The sequence below is a fragment of the Neopelma chrysocephalum genome, unplaced genomic scaffold (genome assembly GCF_003984885.1).
Source record: "Neopelma chrysocephalum unplaced genomic scaffold, ASM398488v2 Primary Assembly neopelma1_23, whole genome shotgun sequence".
In the NCBI taxonomy this organism is placed as follows: Eukaryota; Metazoa; Chordata; class Aves; order Passeriformes; family Pipridae; genus Neopelma; species Neopelma chrysocephalum.
Window position 1 is genome coordinate 17,977,215 of NW_020897691.1, and position 23,580 is coordinate 18,000,794.

At 41.8% G+C, this 23,580-nt stretch overlaps 1 protein-coding gene across 5 annotated transcripts in view; it reads left to right on the plus strand.

The window, feature by feature from the left end:
* The window catches only part of TIAM2 (T cell lymphoma invasion and metastasis 2), a 195,245-nt gene that overhangs the window by 150 nt on the left and 171,515 nt on the right, over positions 1 to 23,580 (plus strand). For 4 of the 5 annotated variants that reach the window (XM_027688771.1, XM_027688752.1, XM_027688822.1 and 1 more), the window contains exon 1: positions 16,601 to 16,700. The exons of the other annotated variant lie outside the window; for it this stretch is intronic. The gene's annotated coding sequence lies outside the window, so the exon portion shown is untranslated. Of the gene's footprint in view, positions 1 to 16,600; positions 16,701 to 23,580 lie in introns of those variants that run through there. 5 annotated transcript variants of the gene reach the window in all.

The window sequence follows — 23,580 nt, forward strand, 5'->3', positions numbered from 1 at the left end:
CTTCAACCCAAAAGGGTGATGAGGACCATGGATAACTGTGTGTGTCCCAGGGCAGACAGCTCGAAGGGATCACATTAGCTCTTGCTCAGCAGATATAAACAGCCAAGACAAAGTACAGTGTGTGAACATCACACCAGTGACATCTATGAGAACAGACAATGTCAGAAGGACCTGAGAACATTCTGGCCAGCTTGATGTTTACTGGCTTCCAGATTCTGTATTAAATGTTGTTACTGAGAACATGGATTTAAAGTGCGTTCCAAAATCAAGAGAGATAAGTAGTAAAAAAACTGCATGTAGCAAGTGCAAGGTGAGAAGTCCACTGACTGCATAGTGAAATTGTCTCACCACAAACCCAGTGCTAGCCCCTTGCTAGTTGAGTGTGAAGGGTTTCTCCAGAGGGCCCTGATACAGGTATCTGGGCCACCAGGTATGATGCTTTGGCAGTACCAGTTTCTTACATATCATGAGCTACAAAAAATCCTTGACAATGATGGGCTGGAAGGCAGGTAGGTGAGGGTAGACATCTGCTTCTCACAGCATGTAAAATGAGTCTGTGTAAAGCTCAGAAACTCTTTTTTTTCTCCTGCCATGAGACTTCGAGAGGTTTGGAGACCTCAGTTTTCATCTGTAGTTCTGACACTGTGAATCCTGATTTGGATCTGCTCCTGATAAAAATACAATGAGTACAGAATTAATCATTATTCTCACATCAAAGACTGCAAGGTCAGTGTCTGTGAAGGGGTCTAATTTCTTGCATATCCTACAGCAACAACTAGACTGTCCCAGTGATCCAGACTGATGCAGGAGCATTAATTTCCACTTTCTGAGGATGCATCCCACCAAACAACAGTAATGTCAATAACTGCAGAATTTTTAGCAATGCAATATATAACAGAAAAAGATAATTGTTTCAGATAATAGATAATTCTTGGTTAAAATAGTTGTATGTCTGGTCTGTAACTGCACTGTATAGACTTTTCCTCATAATTTACGTGTGTTGAAAACTTGAGTTGTGAACAACAAATGGTCTTCAGACTTTACATGATTGTACTTAGTAAAAACTGTATCAGCGAACTGCAGAATCATAACAATTTCTCTTTCTCACATTCCCTTGACTTTACCATTTGCTAATCCATAACTACTCTTTTCATCCTAGCCTTTCTGTTGCTGCAAATGATCCCTGTCTAAAACCATAAGAAGTGGCAAAAATAATGTTTTCCTTTATTTGATTGCTACTCTCCTTACCGTGATTTTTCTCTCCCAGTGGGTGGTTCTTTAGCACCAAATTCATGCTGGTGAAATGTGCATACACATAACATCCTACCTCATTTATGGTGGAAGGACCCAGAGACCTTAGCAAGATACGAGGCCTTCCATATCTAGGTCACCAGTGTGCAAATAAGTAGGTCAGTAAGGAGAGGAAGTAGGTTATCCGATTGTTATTGTGGGGTGAGGGCTGCCGATCCACTTCTAGGGTACATTTTCAGAGCACAATAAAACAGCATCACAACTGACATTGACATTGACTGGTGTCCCCCATGGCGATCTCCACAGAGATGCCATGAAATAAATGGACAAGGAAACAAAACTACCCTGTCACATGGGAGAGGGCACACCCGGGTCTCGGTGCAGACATATTGGGAGAGCAGCACGTAGCCTGGCTGGTGAAGCTTTTGCTTTCCCATCCATTCTGTGCCTGATTAATGGACAGAAAAAGGACTCCACTTTCCAGGCCTTTATTCTGACACATTTCATCAGCGCTATCACTTGAAAGTACATATAAGACAAATAGTTTTATCCTATTATGTCAGAACAAATTGCAGCCTGCAGGCCTGATTCTCTGCGCCATTATGCCAGTTTTATGCTGGTGCAATTTTACTGAGCACTGATGAGCTCCACCAGACTAAAACCAGTGTGACAGCATGAAGATGCAGGGTCTTCATCTTCCAGAGAATGGAAGAGAAAGCTCCAAGGCCCTGCTGCACTAATAGCAGTGCTCCCAAGTACAACCTTGATGAAAAGTAGAGCCAGACTGCACTTTGAAGCATGGTTATTTCTACATCAAGGAACAGAAAGACATGGTCATGGTATTGTGCATTAGTTGTGTTATAGCAGGTCCTAGTCTGTCTCTGTTGGGTCTCTATAGGAAGCACAGGTTACAAGACAAACCGATGGCTTGTTCCTACAGGCTGGTGGCAGTTACTGGGATGGTGGCAATTTAGAGCAATGTCTCCCCTCATCTCTGGATCCATTTACCTCTCAGCCAGATACAAGCACTTCACAAAGTGTTTGAAAGAAGGTGCTTCTGTAGTGTCCATTCTGTTGTTTCCTTGTAAAGAAACAGCTGCTCAGAGTGAGAGGGAGAGAAGATGCAAAAGAATGCAAAGGATATGCCATGTGGTACTTCGTAAGAGCAGAGAATCTTGCAAGCTACTACCAGTTGTTTTTTTCATTAGGGTCCTCCAAAGCACCTGAGGATAAGAAATGTCTAGATTTGCAAAGCTAGTCCAGAGTTTGTCCTGGTTTCCTAAATTCCTCCAGGCTGCCCCATGCAGACACTGAGCTGGAAGAATGAGGAGGAAATAGTCAGATCATTTCCCACCCACCTGGCTTATGTAGTTTCTTTGCTCATCTATCAGTGTGCTACCTTCCTATCCAGGTTGGTTTGGATATAAAACCAATTTGCAATGGGGGCAAGGGAGTGAAGCCATACATTAATCCCATTGAATCAGACAAATTGTGTATGTTTCTGATGACAGTTCCCTTTGCCTCTCTCCGACAGTAAAGTTGTGTTCAGACTCCAGATTTTAACTGAATTATTTTTAAATACAAATGTATTTGAGCTCTAAGCCTTTCAACACCTGCAATGAGCCTGAGGTCATCCCTGAAGTCTTCTGTGACAGTTTGAATACAGGAGTAACTGAGCAACACATGCAAAAGGGGGGATTGGCAGATGCCATGATAAACAAAGACAAAATATAAATTACTACAGTGGTCTCATCTGTTAAAAAAAATATGCTGACAAAAGATTAGAGAACTTTTTGGCATTTCTAATAGGAATTTCTTTAATACCCACCCCTGTAATATCTGATTGCTCCATTCAATAGTTTTTCCTTGCTCTCTCTTCTTTGTCATAGCCCATCTTAGGGCTGCAGAGCCCTTACAAACATCAGGATAACTATTATTATCTGTATTTTCCTGGGTGCAGCATAATATGTGATCCAAGAACATCCTTCCTCTCAACTTCCCATCTCTCTAGATAAGAGCGCTCTGCAGAATTCACTTCTGTTACTATTCAGTGCTTCCAAAACCACTGCTTTTTGCTTTGCTGGGAGATGGAGACTGCTGATATGTGTAACTTAGTATGATTCCCTTCAATTTTTAAAATTATGTCTAACCTTTGTTATGCACAGTTCTTGCATGGTAGAAAAAAAAAAAAAGAAGAACTCACCCGAATGTAAGATAAGCGAGTAACTGAGCATGCCGGCCTGTAAATGGCTTGATTTTTGTCAGGAAATAAGCATTCACAGAAAGCTTAGTTAAGCAGCAGCATATGTCAGTCCCTTTAAGGCTTTTACTTAGGAACATCTATTCTATAATATATGTATGTGAAATAGGTTTGAGAACAAATCATTGCTCATTAGTTCCTTATAGAAAATTTCAGAGCACTTAGATTATGCTCCCAAATTCACTGTAAGGTAGGTAGGAAACATGAATCTCACCATGTTTTTACTCTTCATCTGTGGTATGTATGTTCACTGACTCAGGGAGGCATGGGCTACAGCTATACCAGTAAATTAATACCCAGGACCACTTCCTGGATGAAGCCAACCATGTCCTTAGTCTTAAATTCTTCTGCCTTCCAAATCAGTGTGGCTGCACCTGAACTGCCTGTGGGGAATGGTACTTGGCCTACCCTACATGTGCCCAGAGACAGTTTGGGAGGCAAAACTGTGCTAATCATGGTTCTAGAGGTCTAATAAAGTAAAGCTCAAGTCCCAGCAATCAACTGCAGTTGAGTGTTTCCTGCTACTGTTTAACTTAGCCGTATAGATACAGTCAGAGAGATTGTGCCATGACAGAACACATCTCCTGAATCTCAGTTCTTCTTTCCATGGCCTAAGACTTCAGGTCCACTGTAGATTTTAGGACATCATTGCTGTACACTGCAGATCTTGGTGTCTACTCAGAGCAAGGCAAGCAGACCTTAGGTGAATAAGCCAAACTATGGGGCCATATAACCTAACAAGATGCATGTATGTGGCTTTAGCTTTAGGCTAGATTATTCTTGTACTTAAGCAGCTAAATTCACCATCACTAACGTATAAAAAGGGCATTGTGTTGGCACATTTGCAGAAAAAGTCTAAGGGTGACTGTGAGTCACATTTCACTTACACTTGCATTTCTATATAGCCCTTTCATGGTGCTACTGCTCTAGGCACAACTTCCTATGATTAGTCTTCCAATTCAAACTAATTATTGTGGCGAAAGAAGTTTTCTGAGTGTTTGAAGAGAAGGCAATAATTTTTTGTGGGCTGTTTGCTGTCATGACATTTCAGGAGAGACAACAAAACATAGAAAAAAGAAAGAAGGGACAGACCATAAAGAAACAAAGTTAGGGAAATATTTTGGTTGCAGTAAGTTGGCTAGTCAAAGGTTACTTACCTGTGTACGGTGCTGTTTATTTTGCAGTTAAATTTGTATATTGGATATTGGATAGCAGGACTATTGTGAAGAAGGTTTCCTCGTGGGTGGAACTATTCTGCTGTTGCAGAATAACCAAAAAGAGTGCATTAAATCTTCAGCAAAGCTAGGCAGAGTTGCATCCTCACATGTATGTATTTCACACACTTATACCCCGTCCTTTTGCATTAAAGGCATTTGTGCATGACATTTCCTTGTGCTGAAGAAAGACTATATATCAAGGATGCACCGAGCCAAAGGAAGGGCAGCAATATTGCAAGTCAGCTCAGGGGAAATTCAGTAGGCAAGGGAGAATCATAACTTCCTTTCAACCTATTTAAGGTCAGAATTACAAAAAGTAAAAAGACTTTAGACACTTTATGCAGTTTTACAAAGTGAGAGAATCAGAAACATATCTGGTACACACAAAATCAGGCCTACGCATTTCTTTGTCACCATGCAGAAATTCATTGGAAATCCACAGATTATTATTTTTTAATTGTTCTACCCTCATGGGGTCTACAAATAATGAGAATTGTCAAAAAATAATCATGCTACTGAACCAACATGTGCATACCAGAACAACAGAAAAAAAAATCTAGCTAAGCAAAGAAAATTTTTTATTAGTTTTTCATTAAAGTCAGTTTTTTTACATCTTTCTGGTAGGCTTTACAGTATATTTCTTGGACAAATAAAGGAACTGTTTCCAACCCCACAAGGTCAGTAATGCTAGATATCAGTTTCTCTTCACATCATTTCTGAGTTAGCTCCATCTCTGTCCCATCATATATAGAAATGATTTTTTTAATATCCGTTATGGAGGTAAATTACACATTTGGGAAGGGCCCTCCTTGTTATTTACATATAAAACCCTTTCTCAGAAATCTACTGACCACAAATCACACACAAATCTTGGAGGTCTTTTTTTGGAGGTAGTCTGGAGCTTAGATAATGCTTTGCCACACCATCTTTTGAGGCTTGGAAAAATCCCAATCACTTAGGTGGATTGTGTTCCACTAGTAACTTGTGACAACTGCTTATTCAATGTTTGCAAAAGGATCAGATAATGAAATATGCTTCAGGCTACTTGTGTTCTGTGCATAAAGCATTAGATTTTCTTAATACAGTCTTAAAAGGCTGGCTATCTCTGGGAAATGTTCCCCCTAGAAATATGCACGCCTCTAAAATTAATGCACAGGAAGCATAATTAGACTTCATGGTCTTTAAAAATGCCTCTAATAGCACAGGGTCCCCTCCCACAGTGAGAAAAAGCAAAGGCTCCCAGTAGGCAGAAATAGGTAGAGGTGTTGTGTATTTGTTTCCTACTTGTCCTACTATTTGTGTTTTATCTCCATAAATACTCAGAGGCTGTGTCTGGGGTCCTTCTGGAGACAAAACTCATCAGCCTTTGCTGTTCTCGGTTCAGAGACTGTACCCTTGAGGGGGCTAGCACTGGCACACTTGGTGTTTCAGTTGTTGCTGCAAGCTGTCTCGTGTCAAACCAAAGTTGGCTTATGTATGGAAAGTGTGTGCAAACCAGCTAGCTCCTCCTGAAACCATTCAGAGACACATGGAGAGGCATTCTTGGAAAAAACCCAAACCAATACCCAACCTATCTGAATGTTTTTATGTATATATATTAATATTTATATGTGTATGTAATTATTAACAATCATCTTGAGAACTGAACAGAAGGAAAGCCTAGCTTTTATTGCAAAGTAAGCAGCATACACTCATTTGTCAGATAGTTTATTTTCACTAAATGAGTCTGAGAGAGTAGGGGGGAAAAAAAAGGCAAAAAACCAAAAGGGCCTAAACTGCTCCTGGGTTTTGAACTCAAACCAACATATAATATTTAAGATTGGTGCTTTTCAAGAGCTTCCAAAGCACATATAAGATGGAAAAGTAAATATGCAGCCAAATCTTGACAGTTTTTCTTTTTCAGCAACTGCAGTTACTAGCTGCAGCGATGAAGCTGTAGTGCATAGCAAGGAGGATTTTGGTGGAATTCCACAAGGGAATGAATCTGAAGCAGCTGGACGAGAGAAATTGTCTGTTCTAGTGGGTTATTTTCTGGGTCTCTGTTGTACACTCCCTATAAACTTGCATCATATTTTCCTACATTCAATTCTACTTCCAAAAACAGCATGAGAGCTCATTCTGCATCCCCATCTCATCCACATCCCCATAATCACCAACCGCTCCCTCAGGCCAATTCTCCACTACCTCCAGACCCTTCATAGGTCTTCTACCTTTACTTATCCCCGAAACTGAGCAAAAACCACTGTGTTTTGGGGCTTTTTCAGAAGCCATGCAGAAATTGCTGTTCAGGCAGCCACCTGCATTAGTGCTAATTGGCCAACTGCTTCTCCTAAATCCCTTCAGAGCGAACAAAAGAAAAAAAAGATGACTACCTTTCTATCACAAGCAGCATTAATGTGGCCACTTCTCCACCTCCTTAACAGATTTACACTAAATGTGGGCAGTTTTGAGATATGTTTCACTACATTTGTTTGAAATTGATTAAAAAGTTCAAATGCAATCCATTGCAAGTAGCAGCACGGATGATAAGGAAAGCTGATGGATGGGTAGATAGATATCAATTCACTTAAGTCTTGTTTCTTTATAAACCAGGCTGAAAGCAATTTAAAAATGTTAAAGAGATAATTCTTGGTTGTGCTTTGTAGTTAACAGATCTGGAGTTTATGCTGTTGTTGCTATGGGTTCATTGTTATTGGGTACCATAATATAATAGCACCAAAGAGTGTTTAGTGCCAAGAAATAAGACCTAGGTCTATTGTCACATCAACTTCCATGCAGTCCAAGGGATATGATGCCGTGCTCTAATTAATACTGACTTCAAATGCCTCAATTTCAAATTAACATGCTCAGCTGACTTGTGGTTAAGAGAAAGACAAGGAATGTGTGCTGGTCAGCCCTGGCCCACGAGGAACACCAGCACATTCCAGTCCTGCTAAATCCAGAATTTTTTTTACTGGTCTTCATCTTACCACAGCCCATTTTTCCTCTCTGCTTCCAAAAAGAAACAAAAAGGAGGCCAAGTTCTCCTCTCATTCATACTGTCCAGACTCCTCTCTCTGGCCACACACTGTACTTACCTAATGTCCCTCTGGGTGTGTTTGATGTTCACTGAGCCCTGGGAGGAGTGTAGCAGCAGTGGCCTTGCCTTCTCACCGGCAAGGCCTCAAAGTAGCGTGAAAAGCTCGCTCAGCCTTGGGGTAGTTCTGCTGGAATGTCAAAGGTGCAGTAGCAATGCTCATTCCTACCACACCAGGAGGACAAGCAATCTGTGCCTTCATAGCAATGTTGATCTTTTCAGGAAGTGGAGAAAAATTCACTTCTCCCAAAGAAAATTCTTTAACATCTTTCTCTCTGAGGAGCAATATGTTTGCTGTCTGTGAATATGTGAGAAGGGAAAGACCAGGAAAAAAATTAAATCTAGAATACAACACTTAGTCAAGAAGGAAGTAAATACTAACTGATAATGAATGCCTGTAACCTGGTTATTCAAAGGTTTCGAATTGACAGAGGAATGAAGTAATGAGTGATTAGAACAGCAAATGAGACAAAAACCTGGTAAATTAAGCTCAATGAATGTAAAGGGAAGATAAAATGCAGTTGCCTATCAAAGACCTTTGTCTAATGACCAAGCAGCACCTTCCCTCTTAAATTCTTGGGGACTGCTCTCACACCAACTCCTCCTCGTGGCACAGACGCTGAAGGTGCAATTAGTGGGTTGTGAGTCATTCCAAGTAAAACTACCCCCTTCACACAGAGACTAGTGTGCAATAGGCTCACAAGTCACCTCATACAAGTGGTCAGTGCCATGAAGTGTCATCTCTTCCATGTTCACAGGGCCTTCATTGGCGGTCATAAGTACAATCCACTGCTGCTGCTCAGGATGTGCTTTAATTACATCATTGGCTGTGGCTTCCAGCTTGTCCCTAGTTTCCTACCAAACACTCCTCTTTAAACCCAGTGTCAGTCCTTGTCTCCCACCAGCTCATTTCTCTAGGAATTCCTTGTGCTGACAAGGACTCCATCAAACTTTCCACTAGAATTATCCACATGTCCCTCTTTGCCTCTGAAAATCAAAAAGGAAATAGGTACTCAGATTTCATGGTGATGAAAACCCCTACAAAACCCCTAAGAAGGAAAGGAAAAAATTAAACCAGCCAATCTGTCCTTTGCCAGCCCTCAAAAGGACTAAAATGACATCCAAAATAGAGGATGAGGAAAATTGGGTGTCTGTCTGAACTCTGGACTGCCTGGTGTAAATCAGTAAAAGTCAGAGCTGTGGGTCACACACAACCAGACCCTTATTGTTATGCTCCATGATTGTGTGCAAAGCAACAGTACAGACTGGCACAATGCTTTTAAAGTCTGTGTTCCTCATCAGGATTTAATTATGAAAAATCTGCCTGCTGCAGAAATTTGTGGTCTGGGATTCAGTGGTACAGGCTCATTATGTAAAAGGTTACCAGCCTGCCTCACAGGCACATAATGCTGACCCTTTTCTCTGCTCAAGCACTCTTCTGGAGCAACTGATGGCAAACAGAAGAAATAAGTCACCACTGGGCAGCTCTGTGAGTCCAAATGCTACAGTACATAGAAAAGAGCAATAGCATAATTTTCCTGTTCCAGGAAGAAGTTCAGTCGTGTGTTGTAGGTTAGGCCAGGACATGCAGCACATCTAGAAGTCCTCTAAAATATGCAGTCTTATATCTCACAACTCATGCCTGTATCTGGCCAGAGTGTTTTAGATGCTTGGTTTTGGGTTTTTTTACTTTTCTAAGCAACTATTAGATTTTAAGATGCACACAGCCCTCTACATTGCATGTACGAGCGCTCAGAGTTTGTTCAACACTTTTCCTACTTTTTGCATTTCACATGCTAATAAGGTTCAGAGACAGTGCTTGGATAAGAGGCCTCCAAAGAAACTCTGTGTGTGTTGGCAGTTTAGGGCTGGACTCCAGATGACATCTTGGTTCAGGACAACACGTAGGCACATGCTTTGGTCTATTAAAATCTGGAACCTAATTAGAACACACCCTTTTTTTGAGCTAGCAGTGAATTAATGTAAAAACCAAGTCACAGCTGCCTGGCTCTGTCGTGGCTGTAAATGTTGGGACAGACAGGAATCGGGGATGAAAACCATGGAAATGAGCGATAGTGTTACACTTTTCTTACTGTGCCTCAAAGTTCATGCAAAAAATCTTGGTCAGATAGTGTTGATTGTATGAAGAAGTGAGATGATGTTCTAGTCAGTTTACAAAGCCATGTCTATATGAAGAAAGATACATTCAAGAAAGCATGGATTATGCATTTAAAACTAATATGTTAAACATGCTTTGGCACCTATTGAGAACTGAAAAGAAAAATTAGTCATATAACATTGCTTATATGCTTTCTTTACAAATAATAAATACAGCTCTGAAATTGCAAGGGAGAAAGCACCTTTACAAAGTTCCTTTAAACGCGTGTTTGTTTTATAAAGTTAATGTGTAAAAAAAATCCTGTTTCTGTATAATTAATTGGCCCCTTTCTTCTATCTGGAGTCATGTCTGCTGGTAGAAATGGAGAAGGGGAGATTATCTTTTTCTTTTTCCTAGCAGTAATGGACTAATAAATTCACAGGGGAACTGGATTTATATACATCCAATATAACAACAGGAATCAATGGAAGGAGAAGAAGAAAAGACCTAAATGAGCACAGAAGTTAAATGCTGACACCTAAATGAAGTGGCGGAGAGCACAGTCCCTTTTTGGAGCTGTCTTGTAGGCTGGCATGTGCTAATACAATAAGTCAAGTGAAGAGTCTGTAAACACCCTGCCCTGACAGATAAGATATGATGTGACTGTAGTATCTTTTGTACCAGTGATGGTATCAGTGCCAGCTCGTTAAAAGAGAGGAGTTGGGTCAGCAGTCCTGGCAGCTCTGCCATTTCTGACTGGAAAAATGTTAATGTCCAAACATGATAAAAGCTTGAGAAAGACTTTGATATGGACTCTCACCCGTCATCTCCCCATCAGTGTTCTCCGAATGTGCTAAAACTCAAAGTTTTGGTATCATTGGTATCTCAAAGGGAAATTAGCATCTTGAGTGAGCTGACAGACCCAGCTTTGCCTCTCACACAGGGAGCTTTTAAGTAGAGCTTTCGGAAACTATGAAATGAGAGATGACCTTGTGTTTTCCAGAGGTTGCCATTTCCTTATCTTCCCTCTCTGATGGTGTCTAACAGGGCAAAGAGGCTTCACCAGAGGATGCCCTCACACAACAGTCATTTTTGAAAAGGTGTTCCTTTTTGGACTTAAGATGAATGTGACAATTCAACATATAACTGCATTGGCTTTACAGGCTTCAGACAAGGGCTTCTGAGCGTGATTTATTGCACTGGAAAAATACTACCATCCCAGATGGGCCTTGGAGAGCTCTTTTGTTGAAGACTTTGGCCAGGGCATTTTCTGTGCAGACGATGGGGTTTTGAGAAGAGAAGGACCTGGCAGGATTGGTGAGCCTCTCCTACCTGAGGTCGGGCACATGGACTTGGAAGTGGTCATGCAGGGGGGTCCCTGAGAGACTCCACACATGCATTGCTATGCACTGCTCCCTGACTGTCTTGGCTGGTACAATGGCTTAAAGAATAGAGAAAACATTTTTGTTCTAGCATTGTTTGCACGAATTAACAGCAAGGGGCTCTAAAATAATGCCAGGCTGGTGGTGAGCTGAGCTGTGTACATGGCAGGGTGAGTGCAAGGGAGGAGGTGATGTGCTTGCAGGAACTACAAGAGACTTGAAGTTCAGCAGAAATTAGCCCGTGTATTGCTTATTTTAAAGAGCACAATGTCATTGCTTTCATTTGCACTGTCAATGCAAAGAAGTGGCTTTGTCTTGCAGTGATATAGTCCTGGGTACCTAGTCATGTGCAAAGTATTCCCTGAGAATAATGCCATGGCCACAAGCCTTGTCTGCGGTAAGTCTTGTGTGGGGGTCATGAGCAAGAGGGGTTTAGGGAGCTTGCTCATTTTCCCTTTGAGGCAACTTTTTCTGCTGTTTTTAAAATTATAAAGCTGCAGAACAGCTATCGATTTTTATATATATTTTTTAAGAACGATACCTTTAGTTCTTGACTCGTAACATCTTGAATTAAACTGTACTTCAGCTGTTTGAACAATAAATATTTTCTCTTTTAATAATTAATAAAAACTCCTTAGGGAGTGGGACAATCTACTTTTTTCTCTCAAATGTTCCAGCTCAAACTCTTTAGAGTAACTCCTGTTACTCTCTAGGCCTCTCAGCCCCACAGCTAGTTCTGCTCTGGTCCTTTTTCACACCTGAACTGGAACTGGTGAGTCCTCAGGGGTTTGGACATGCTTTGAATAGCTTTGCCTTCCTGCTGAAAACTTCTGGCTGGAAAAGACCAGTCACACTGATGTCAATGAGACCAGTGCAGGTTTCAGTCCAGGTTTTCCAGATGCTGAGCATAGCTCTAATGGAACTGCTATCTAAGTTTTATGCCTTTGTCTGTTTCCCTCTGTATGTACTTTTGCTTGTATCAAATATTTAATTTTATTTTTCTGGATTTTTTTATAATTTATTTTTGAAATTACATCTTCCCTTAAAAGTTTCAATGCATAAACTCAAAATATTGACAAATGTGTATATTTGGATCTATATAGTATGCAGAATGATAAATCAGTCTTCGTAATTTGTTTTTAATGGGGAAAAACACAAAAGGAGGAAGTCTTTGCATCAAAAAGTGTGAAATTACAAAAAAATTAATGTAAGATCCCACCTACACACATCTGTGTTTTGAAGATGCTCCTTTTCTTAGGCATTTTTACTCTACTCCGTCAGCTTTTGACATCTCTTATCTTAATATTTTAAAAATACTTTGAGTCTGAATATATGTTCAGAGCAAATAAGTGTGAGTTACTGTTCTGCAGGATTGGTAAAGATTCTTATTCTTTGCAGTAGTTTTATTAGCTGACCAATTTTGCTAAGGTGCCAGCACCATCAATAATTTCAATACAACTTTTTAAAGTGGCTTTGTTAATACAGATACATAAAGGCCAGCCAGTAGAGGGGGCACAGAAGCCAAAACACTGTTTTGATGATGTATTGGAGATGGGCATTTTTCTCCAAGTGTGTTTGAGTGTATTGTGCATGTGTGTGCATGCAGAGAGTAGAAGAGAAACATTTTCATACTCCTAATTTACCTTTACTAATTTACCCTCGGTGAAAATGTGTTCTGTCTTAATTACACTCTTAGAGACTGTGTTTCATTAAATATGTTGAAAGAAAGTGCATTTGAAGAGGATGTAGAATATTTGCCACCTGATGGTTTGCATCACGTATATAATTTTCCAATAACAGAGCTAGAAATTGTTTGTGTGATTCCATACTGCATGGACAACAAGAGCAGAAAGGATAGAAAGATCCCAAATATTTAAGGGGTCCCAGGCTCCTGACTGGCAGAACATCAGATTTTATGAGTTGAAATTTAGGGAATAGGCAGCTCCAGAGTCTGTACCACTTGTGCTGGGGATACGGGGGTTCCAGAAGCACTGAGGGTCACAGGCAGAGGCAGACCCAATGATGACCAGTCACTGCAGCCGGATGGAACACGGACGGCTGCTGGAGAGCAGAGAACAAAAGTAAAGCAGATGCCCAGAAGCCAGACATACAGGGAGGTCAGGAGGGGACAGATAAAGGATTTCACTACTTAAAAGGGAGAGAGAGAGACACATTGAGGACAAGCAGGAACACCAACCACTGAGAGGAAATCCATGCAAGCACTGAGTCAGTCAGACATGCTGTTCCGCAGCAAACCAAAGGGAGGAGGATAAAAGTGGTTAAGATTGAAGAAACTTCTAACGCAATGATTCCTTGAGAGGGCAAACCAACCGATACAGGGCAAAAAGGGGGAACTGAATATTCTTACAAAAATAACACTCTATTGTGTACCTTGCGAAGCTGGTGTGCATGAGGAGCAATCACAGATGGTGTTCACTAAAGCCTACTTAGCCAGGACACGATGGCTGAAGTCCCATCGGAAGTCCTTCAGTAATCTCACTTGAGAATTAAGCTGTGAACAGCAAACTTTGGATCCACATAAAGAATTCAACTGCCTTGATAGACCAGAGTATTTCCATCCCTCTTCTGATTTTGGCCCATCTCCATCTTTTTTTTCTGCCGAATTCCCATTTACTTCAATAGACGTTTTGCTTGAGTGAGTCATGAGGTAAAGGCTGGATCTGAGACCACAAAACATTGTAATATATGAGTCTGCAAGGGACATATTTTGTGACATTCTCAGGAATTTTAATGGTGGCCTTAAGAGTAAATTTACAGTATTGAGAGCATTTGACAGTGATGCTACCTTAAATATTCATGACAGGAGATGATATTTTCTGGTACAACAGAAAATATCTTTTTTGATGGGCAAGTGGTTCAGTGTTTGTAAACATAAAGATTTTCATCTCTGAAGTACACTACAAACTGCATTTACCACTAATATGAATTTACTATAAGCATAATCTATTGAGCAAAACAAAGGTGTATGGTTCAGAGGGGCAATAATGCCTCATCACCACTGCTGCAATGCTACCAATGCCACAGATATCAGTATTTTTAATGATATTCAGTTTGTTCTTTAAATTCCTAGTTTCAGAGGTTATTTGAATATAAGACCATTCAAGCTTCTATTTCTTTTTAAAAGTAAGTAGTTAGCTCTGAGGTCTGTGAAAAATAAATTGGGAACACAATCCTGGCAAATCCTGAAAGTTTGAGAGGTAGCTGTTGAAGAACAAATAGTTTTTAAGAGCTTCCATATGACTTTTTGTATGACTTTTTCATATGTCATATTAGCAGTACTGCCACTGATTGTTTCCAACAGCTCTCCATGGACTTGTTCTGCTCCGTCTCCTGCTCAGCACATAGATCCAGCACCATGGTCACCAGTTGAAAGTCTGTCCCTAGAGCCTTTTTTGAGGGGTGTTGCACAAAGTCAAAGCGATATTCTAATTGCAGGTGTATAAAGAAGAAAAACTATCCACAGGGGGGAGAAGGTGGTCTGGAACAGGATAAACACCCCAACCCCAAATTAAATGCACCAATTATGCAACAGAGACCTCTGTCCATGAGGACATTGGTTAAACTAAAATATGGTACAGATGGCCCCTCTGCATAACCTTCAGCAGACTCTTTCCACCCTGTGTGGAAAGTCTACTTATTTCTGAATGATTACCTTAAACACAATGAAAGAGCCTGTTTTTTGACTGATGCTTGACTGATACTTCTCTTTTTCACCCTCACATAATAAAAAATTCTCATAATATAATAATTTTGCAATGTTCCTCTGCTTCCTTCCATCAGTAATGATGAGGTATATTTCTAGTTCTCTAGACAGTACATCTAGCTTAAATGCTCTCTGCAAGATCAGTAGGGGAAACTATACCAGTAGGAGATGCCCCTCATAGTAGTCTTACAACAATTTAGTACTTTATATTTAAAGAGTTCATAGTCATAGTACAGATTTCTTCATTGAAATGTCATAATCACAATTGGCTAAGTTAGTCTGTGGGGCAGGAGTGCTGTCAGGAACCCTCACTGACACACACTTAGGTGTCCTACAGTGGGCAGGTAGTGTTTTCTGACAGAAAGCGCTTGTTGGCAAGAAAAGTCTCTTCTGATGACTCCGTCTTTCACTAGATTACAGAAAAAAACCTGCAGGCAGGAACCCAGCAGAAAACTCCAACATAGTGTGTTGTCTAAGAAGCTGAGTCTACCATGAACATATGTCCTCTGCTTTCCACTTCAACCTCCTGTAGATATTGACTTCCACCCAGTTTTGCTACTCTGATGCACTGGGCCTCTCTGAAGACAGGGTGTAGCCTGCCTGGAGAGTAGAGGAAACTTTAAGGGCTGTCTGTGGCACAGACTAGCTGAGGAACAAAGGCCTACCACAACATTCACTATGCTGCTCTCTATGGCAAAGAACTTTTTTGATCTTGTTTTTTTGGAGAGAAACCAAGCAAAAATTGTCAGGGGAGGAAAACAACAACTGGCTAATTCCAACATCAAGTCCTTCTCCCCATGTTCACAATTGCCCTGTGTAGAGTGACAGAGCTACCAACACAACAAAGGTTAATTATGTAACACGGATCAGAGCTGTGCTTGCACGTTGCAATAATGGTAATAAGCGCATTAGGAGAATCGAACAGAGCAGGCAATTGCAGATGGTGTGTCTGTTTCTCTCTGCCCTCATACCTCCGCTGAGAAGAGGCAGGAGCCTGTCCCAGCTTTCCTAAGTATCTGCACGAACTGTGCTGCCGGAGCTGTTCCCTTTGGAGTTCGTTCCGCTGTGTAACCCGTTTTAGAAGAGCTATCCCAGGTCGTTTCTCTTCCATTAAAAACCTGTGTGTGGAAAAACCCAAGAGGTGTGAGGTTTCTCCTGGGTTTAATTTCTCCCGCTGTTGTGTTAACCGGCTAAGTAACTCGCAGTTAAGTTTGTAAATAAACGAAGACTAAAAGACAGGAGGGCTTGCTCGGGCAAACAGAGGAGGGTGGGGTGGCAACGCCTGCATCCTGCACCCTTCACTTGCCCTTGCTGGGGCCAGCAGGTATAGGTGAGCACGCCCAGCCCTTCCCAGGGCACCACCGGGATGGGCACGTCCCCCAGTCCCGCAGCCTGACCGCTGGGCGGGCCGTCCCGCACCGCAGCCCCCACCGCTCGGCCAGGACACGCGGGCGTCCCGCGGTGCCGGCCCGGCCTGGAGGAGCCGCGGGGCGGCGTCGGACCGCACTCCGGACCGCCGCCCCCATCCTGACGGGAGGGACGGAGGGAGGGAGGGAGGAGCGGAGGGAGTGGGCGGGCGAGGAAAGCGTCGCTGTGGCTGCAAGGAGCGAAGTAGGGGTAGAAACTTCTCCGCTGGGAGCTGGGCGCGCCGCGGAGACTAAGTCCTCGGGGTTGCTCCGCACCCGCGGACAGGTAAGGGGGAGAGGATGGGCGGCGGGCTGGCAGGAGCTACCGCGTGTCTGTCTGTCTGTCTGTGGTGAGACCTGTACTCCGCTGTGCATCTCTGCGGCCGGGAGCGGACGGCTGCGCGGCCGCGGGAAGGGGTCCGGCTGCCTCCCGGCTCCGCGGGCTCCTGCCGCCCCGCCGGCGCCCCCGGGGCTGAGCCGCGTCCTGCCCGGCTCCGCGGGGCGCGGCCGCTCCGGCCTCTGGCGTCGCCGAACAAAGAGCCGAGAGCCGCGGCCGCGCACGGTCCGCGCCCCGCGTAGGGCTGAGGCAGCTCGGTGGGAGCGGCAGCGCGGGGTCTCCGTCCATGAGTGTCCCCGGCTCCGGGAGCGCTCCCTGCGCCGTGTCCGCGGGCGCTGGCCATCGGTGGCACACGGGGCACTCGGGTGCCCCTGCAGGGAGTCCGGCAGCTGGTACATGCTTGTGCCTGTGCCCGGCACTTCAGTGGGCGCTTACGGGGGAACCCCGCTCCCTCAAGGGTTGGCCGCGCAACGCTGAGCACAGTAGCTTGGGAAAATGCAGGTCAGAATATTAGCAAAATGAAAAGGTTTGCTGGCGTGGGTCTTGGTTTAAAGATGATTGCGGCGGGAGAGCTTTGAAAGTGAAAGAGGTGAAAAGGGAAACAGTGTAGTGAACAACGACAATTTCAGAAGGTCGGGTTTGTGGAAATAGTTTTAAGCCTGGTGCAAATGGTTTGGTGATTTTTGTACTGAATTTTAATAATGTGGAGTAAATTTTGCCTTTTTGCATGTCTGCAGAGCTCTTGTCATTTACCAAGAGAGCCGTGTGTATGAATCTGATGGTACCATACCGGTTTTGTATGCATCCAGAACTCCCACTGAAATTAATTTGATGTTTTGTTTTAAGTTACCAGTGGGATTAATGGTCATTTTCTTTAATCAGCTTTCAGTAAAGCTATACAAGAAAATCCCACTGGAACCATTGGGATCTTTGTATATGCAAAGAATGTGAAAGGAAACCAGTACTTTGTATGACCTTTTTTTATCTAACTAAACTTACAATACTGTACTTCTATGATTTTGGCATGAGTGAGACATAAAATCCCACAAATGGATTTACTTCTGTGGCTGGTCTCTGTGGGAGGCATCAATTGGTCCTGGAGAGGCTTGCTCTCTGTTGTTGAGAGAAATATAGACATTTTGCTCTGGATGCTCTGCTGTGGACCCATCGGACCCTCTCCTTTATGCCAGTTCATCCAACCCTGTGGAAAGCCAGTTCCAGGAACCAATGCAGCAGAAACCTAATCTAGCCCCAGAGGGTTTTTTTTGCAAGATTTTTTTGTAGCTTTGCCTTCTCAGAGGAGTGTCTGGGAGGGATGCTGAGCCCTACTGCTGTGGAGAGAGGGCAGGAGATGCGGGGAAGAAGGGGAGGACCACCCTTATCGCTCTGATGTTAGTGTCAGATGAGTATAGCAGGGCTGAAACTACAGAGTTGGACTATGATTGTACTTTGTGTGGTTTAAACTGCAATAACCTCGGGTTGCCCTGGCAGCCCCTGCCTACCTCTGCCTCTTATCCCTGTTCATAACAGCACAAATGCTTATGCTGCCCTGTGGTGATCTGGATCTAGACACTGAGCAAAAACAAATGTAATTTTAATCTGGATCAATTCCATGATCTGGTTCACTGGGGGGTAAGAGAGAAGGGAAGAGGGTGTGGAGAGAAGGCAGGGTAGCTTTTTTTAAGTTGGCAAAACTTGTTATTGCAGCCAAAACTGCTTTTGGAGCTGCAATGTGACTGTAGGTGCTCCCAGGTGCTTTTCCCCCTCCCTGCTTTCCCCAAGGATCCTGTCCAGTATGTATCCTTGGGAGCTTTTCCTCCCTGGATAAAAATGAGCTTTTGCTAATTAATCCATTAAATGTAATGGAGTAGTTAGCAACAGAAAAATTAAGCAAGTGCCCAAGTGTTTGCATAATTATTGCTTTGGAAAATAATAAACTCTGTAGGTAGCACAGCACAACATGCAGCGTTTCATAAAAAGTGTGTGAGTTTGTAAGCTCTTACTGGATTTTGCTGCTCTTTGCAGTGTCTGTCTAGCATTTGATGCATAGGGCGAGCGAGAAGTTTTACAGTCAGTTATGACACTTGTAGTAATTATCACATTGGCTTTTGACAGGAATAGGTGCTGTTTAACCAGATGAAATAAGCTGTGTGTGTGTTTTTCGGTCCTGGAGCTGATGGAAAAGTAGAAACTGGATCCCAGCATAAGACAACAAAGTCTTTGCTGCAGCAGAAGATGGGTAATCTGTCCTTTCTGTTCCTGGTTACACAATTCCTGCATGTCACTTGCGCTGGCTCTACTGGATGTGAGTCGGATCAGATCACTGATCAGGCTGAAAGTTAGTGCTCACAACTGGAAAAAAAACTATCAGTATGCTGACTGAACTGCTTTCATTTCAGCACTTGTAATAGCATCATCTGAAGACAGGAGGTGGCCATCAATGGCCAGAGATGATGGGTGCTATGAGACCTCCCCCTTTCAGTAGCAGTGTAGTTTTAGATGGTGTTGAGTTGATAGTGCAGTTGCTTCTTCCATTCCTCTTATTGCAGTCCCTTGAGAAGCTGGCAGAAGGTATTCATGTGGTGTTCAGGTCCTGGGGATCACCCCCTGTCACAACTTAGATCCCTACTGATTCTATCTGTAAGTAATAACTGTTGCTGCAGGTGATAATTGGTTGTTACTTTTTACCTGGAGAAGAGAGGTAGGCTGCATGCCCACAGTATGGGGGATGGAAGTAGATGACCTTTAAGGTCTCTTCCAACCCAAACCATTCTATGATTCTATGTTGTATTTGTATGCTGGCCTTGATGGTATTGTTTTATAGGATTTGGACATTCTTCTTCTTGAGTCATGGTACAGCTGACCAAGAGTTGGTTGAAAGACCAGTGTTTTTTTTTTTAGTAGCAGATATGCTTCCAAAACCTGCGTTTTGTTAGCCACATCTTAGCTCTTCCATGCTCAGCTAATGATATCACCATCGAGCACTGCTGAAGACCTCACTGAATTGCCTTCAGTGAGATGCCTACAGAGGTCATGTGAGTGCCCTGCCCCCTAATTGCACAGGTGAGCTTCTTGCACTGTCTACTTGCATTTGCAGTGACAAATTTAACTCCAGCCTTGTGTTTGATTGTGCGTAGGCACAATAATAAGCATCCTTCATGGTGCTGTTGAACACCCTTATCGATTGGTAGGGTTGCCGTACCATTTAGAGCCAAAGGTACCGTTCTGATGGTGCCAAAGTGAAGTGCATTGCTTCTGAAAATTTAATAATATAATCATAATTGTTAGAAAAAGTTGGAGCAGTTTCTGTGTATACTCTCAAATTCTCTGTGGGATTTTTTCCCCCTTCTATAAAGTAACTTGCAGTGACACAAAGTAATGCACTGGAAAAGTTTGGACAAATGCTACCAATGACATTATATAATACAATAGCAAAGGAATTTATTATGAAGCATGTTCTTGATTCAAAGAAGAAAGATTTTCCCTGGTGAATTGTGGATAGTTTATAACTTCCTCTCCCATCCCAAAAGCGTATGTGTCGTATTGTAAGTATATGCTTGCTTGTCTTCAGCAAATAGTTTGAGAGGGCTTTAATAGCAGTTTCAAGGCTTGTAGTTCATTGCTTGGGATAGCATAGCTGAAAATAGCATTTATTGTTGATAGTAATTAAAATATGAGCACTTTTCTGGGCTTTGTTTTTATTTGTTCTGGACCATGATTTAGTGCTGGGATGTCTAAATTTAGAAGTGTTCCTACTGTCTATAGGTGTCAAGATAAAAATTTCCTGGATGATCTCACTGCCTCCTTTGTCTCTTTAGAATTGTGTATTTTTTTCTATATTTTAAACTAAATTATTTGAGAAAGAGTAATAAACTAAGAGTAATAAATATGCTGTGATATGTAGTTGGCAAAGCAAATAGGTGTTATTGAGAAGCCTTAAAAATTTTGATCAAGGGGTAAGATGGCAGCAATGGAAGCAATTTTACTTTGCTTTATATGCAATTCTGATCACTAATTTTTAAATTTTCTTTTCTTTATGGTTTGTTTAGTCGTTTTTTTTCTTTCTTCTTTAGTATAGGTTTCTTATGTCTAGCATCTGTGTGCTTATATCACAAATATCAGGGAAGTGTGTTTCTCTGTAAACACCAGTGATATCAATCCGAGGGATGAGGGATGAGAATAACACCCTCACCTGGTGAGTAAACAGTGTTTCTTCTGTTGTGGGCACTTGGTGCCTTGCTGTTGGGACTGAGTCTGACTGTGCCTGGGTACAGCATCATGGAATAGCATTCCAGCTCCCCTTTGCTCACCTGTGAACTCCTTTTTGCTGAGCGATGCTGTGACTGGGTCAGAGCACTGTGGGGTTATGCAGTCACCCACTGCCCACATGTCCATAGTCTGTCAAACTCGATGTTGGTGAAGGAGCTCTGCTGTGACACGCCAGCTTGCCAGTGAGTCAAAGAGAATCTCGATTTTGAAGGTGCCAGAACACTCCTTGGCTGCCTTGTCGCCTGGTGGTTCTGTGCCATTTGCTAATGTGGTTTCTTTCTTGCTGGCCTGCATCTTAATGGAGTTCTTCAACCACGCTAACTGATTGTAATAACTTTTGCCTGTCTAGACAGGGCCTTACTGTGTCTGATTAGATCCCAGCCTTGTGGCTTGCATCACTGCCTGTTTCTTATAAATGCAATGAAGAAAAAAAAAAAAAAGAGGTGCACATTAATAGTGCTCAGTCTGTTTTTTTGCTTTACAGTGTTAGTATAAAATGTTTATAGATGTTTACTTTTTTGCCTGGGGGAAAATAGTTTTAGTCAAATGTCTCTAGGATGTAATTTAGAAGGGAACTTCTTATCTCCAGTTAGGAAAGAGAAGACAAATGTCTCTTTATATTAATTGGGCCTCCACTGAATTCAGTTGCGGAAGTTTGTTGCTCACTTAAGTCAGCGACTTTCTCATATACGTAAAAACCCAAATTTCTCTGAATCATTAATAAAAATCAAATGCAGGAAAACTGGTCTTGCTGTTTGTTTTCAGTTCTTAACTGCTTTTTGGAAGCTTAGTAAGTTAAATTCAACTTTGTTACTCTCAATATTTAAACACAATAGAGGAAAGGCTGTAAAAACAATTTTTTACTGTAATTAAAAAATAGTATTTTTTTTAAATTGGTATCCAGTTTTAGAGAAACCAACCATTACAAAATTTATGGTTTGAGATAAATTTGGGTTGGTAGTAGTCTGTCCTCTCTTTTTCTTCCATGTCTTCCCCAGAAAGAGAGTGATTCAGACTTTAAAGTCTCTTAATTAAAAAAGAAAAACCGCATTGGCAGAAGAAGTGGACTTCTGGTTTAGATTTGAAAAGTAAATCAGAAGGTAGTAGAAACATGCATACTTTTCAATAGCTCTTATTAGTGTTTTAAACTCTGTGTCATAGTAACAACTGCTCCTGTTTTCCTTGTACTCTTAGGATGGATTTAGACTTAGTGAAGAAAGGAAGCTTGTCAAAAGAATTTAGCGGACCCTTCTGTTGTCTCCCAGGAATGGGAAGTAAGACCACATTTCTTGGATCTGGGAAGAGCAGTCGCAGCTTGGCTTGTGTGCTGTGCCTGCTCAGAGGAAATTCCTACTTTACAGTGAGAGAGCGGCCAAGGGCAAGAACATATTAATCTAATTAAATCATTTAAATTGCATCACCATAATTCAAAAGGCTCTGTGCATCTTCATTGAGTGTAAAAATGAGAGTTATATATGTGTTCTGCAGGTTCTGTGAAGAGTTTGGATGCTTACCTGCCAAAATGTCATCTTCAATTGATGATGTTTTGATATTAGTCACTTGAAAATGCTCCTAAAGACTATATCTCTTCAGATGTAGGAGGCATGTTTATATGCGTTAACCGTATGCTGAATTAGTTTCGTTTGTGAAGCACCCCAATGTTAGTAAAATAGCTTTTAGAAGGAAACATTTAATGCAGTGCTGTAAAAATAAGACATTCACCTCTCATTCTAGTTCAAGAAACCAGCCTATTATGGAAAGACTGAGTCTACAATCTGGAGCTGATGTTGGCATAGCTGTGCTTCCTCTGCAGAGTGTTCTTTTAGGCCAGATGGTGCAAATCTTGACTGCCCATAGATATAGAGCGATCACGGTTAAACGTGGTAGTGGCGCCAATAATTAGTGTATTTTTTTGGTGATTTCTGATAGAACTATGTCACCATTTTAGTGTGAGACATTTGGCAATGTTAATGTTCTATAATTAACTTGTGTGATCATTATACTTATGACAGCAGAAAGAAGAGAAATTTGAACTATTAAGATACTTTTGTTTGGAATACAAAGCTTGTTAAGCAATTATCAGCTTTCAAGCTTTACCAACTGACTGCAAGGCATCTTGTTTGAAAAAAGAACCTGTTACCATAATTTAATTTTTTTTTTTAATTGTGGTTTTAAACCAACAGGAATATTTTATTGGAACTAAAATACTTTGTGTATATACCACATCTTTGTCAGATCTCCAGGAGAAAATATTTGCTTAAAGATGTTCACATTTTCAGATAAGTAACTGGCTAAAGCCAGAAACTGATGGTGGAACAGTTACAGGGCTGCATGTTTGAGGTTCGTTTTCACTGACAAAATATATCATTGTCACCTGACAATAGTGATTTCAGTGTAGCTATTAATCTGTGTAACTCTGGTCCCCGTTTGGCATACTGTAGCTATAAAATACTTCCTATATGGAAAAATGTTAAATGGTGCTAAGTGTTATTATGCTCTTTCATTATCACAAAGCACAAATAGCACCTGAAAAGCTAAATTATTATAAATAATTAAAAGG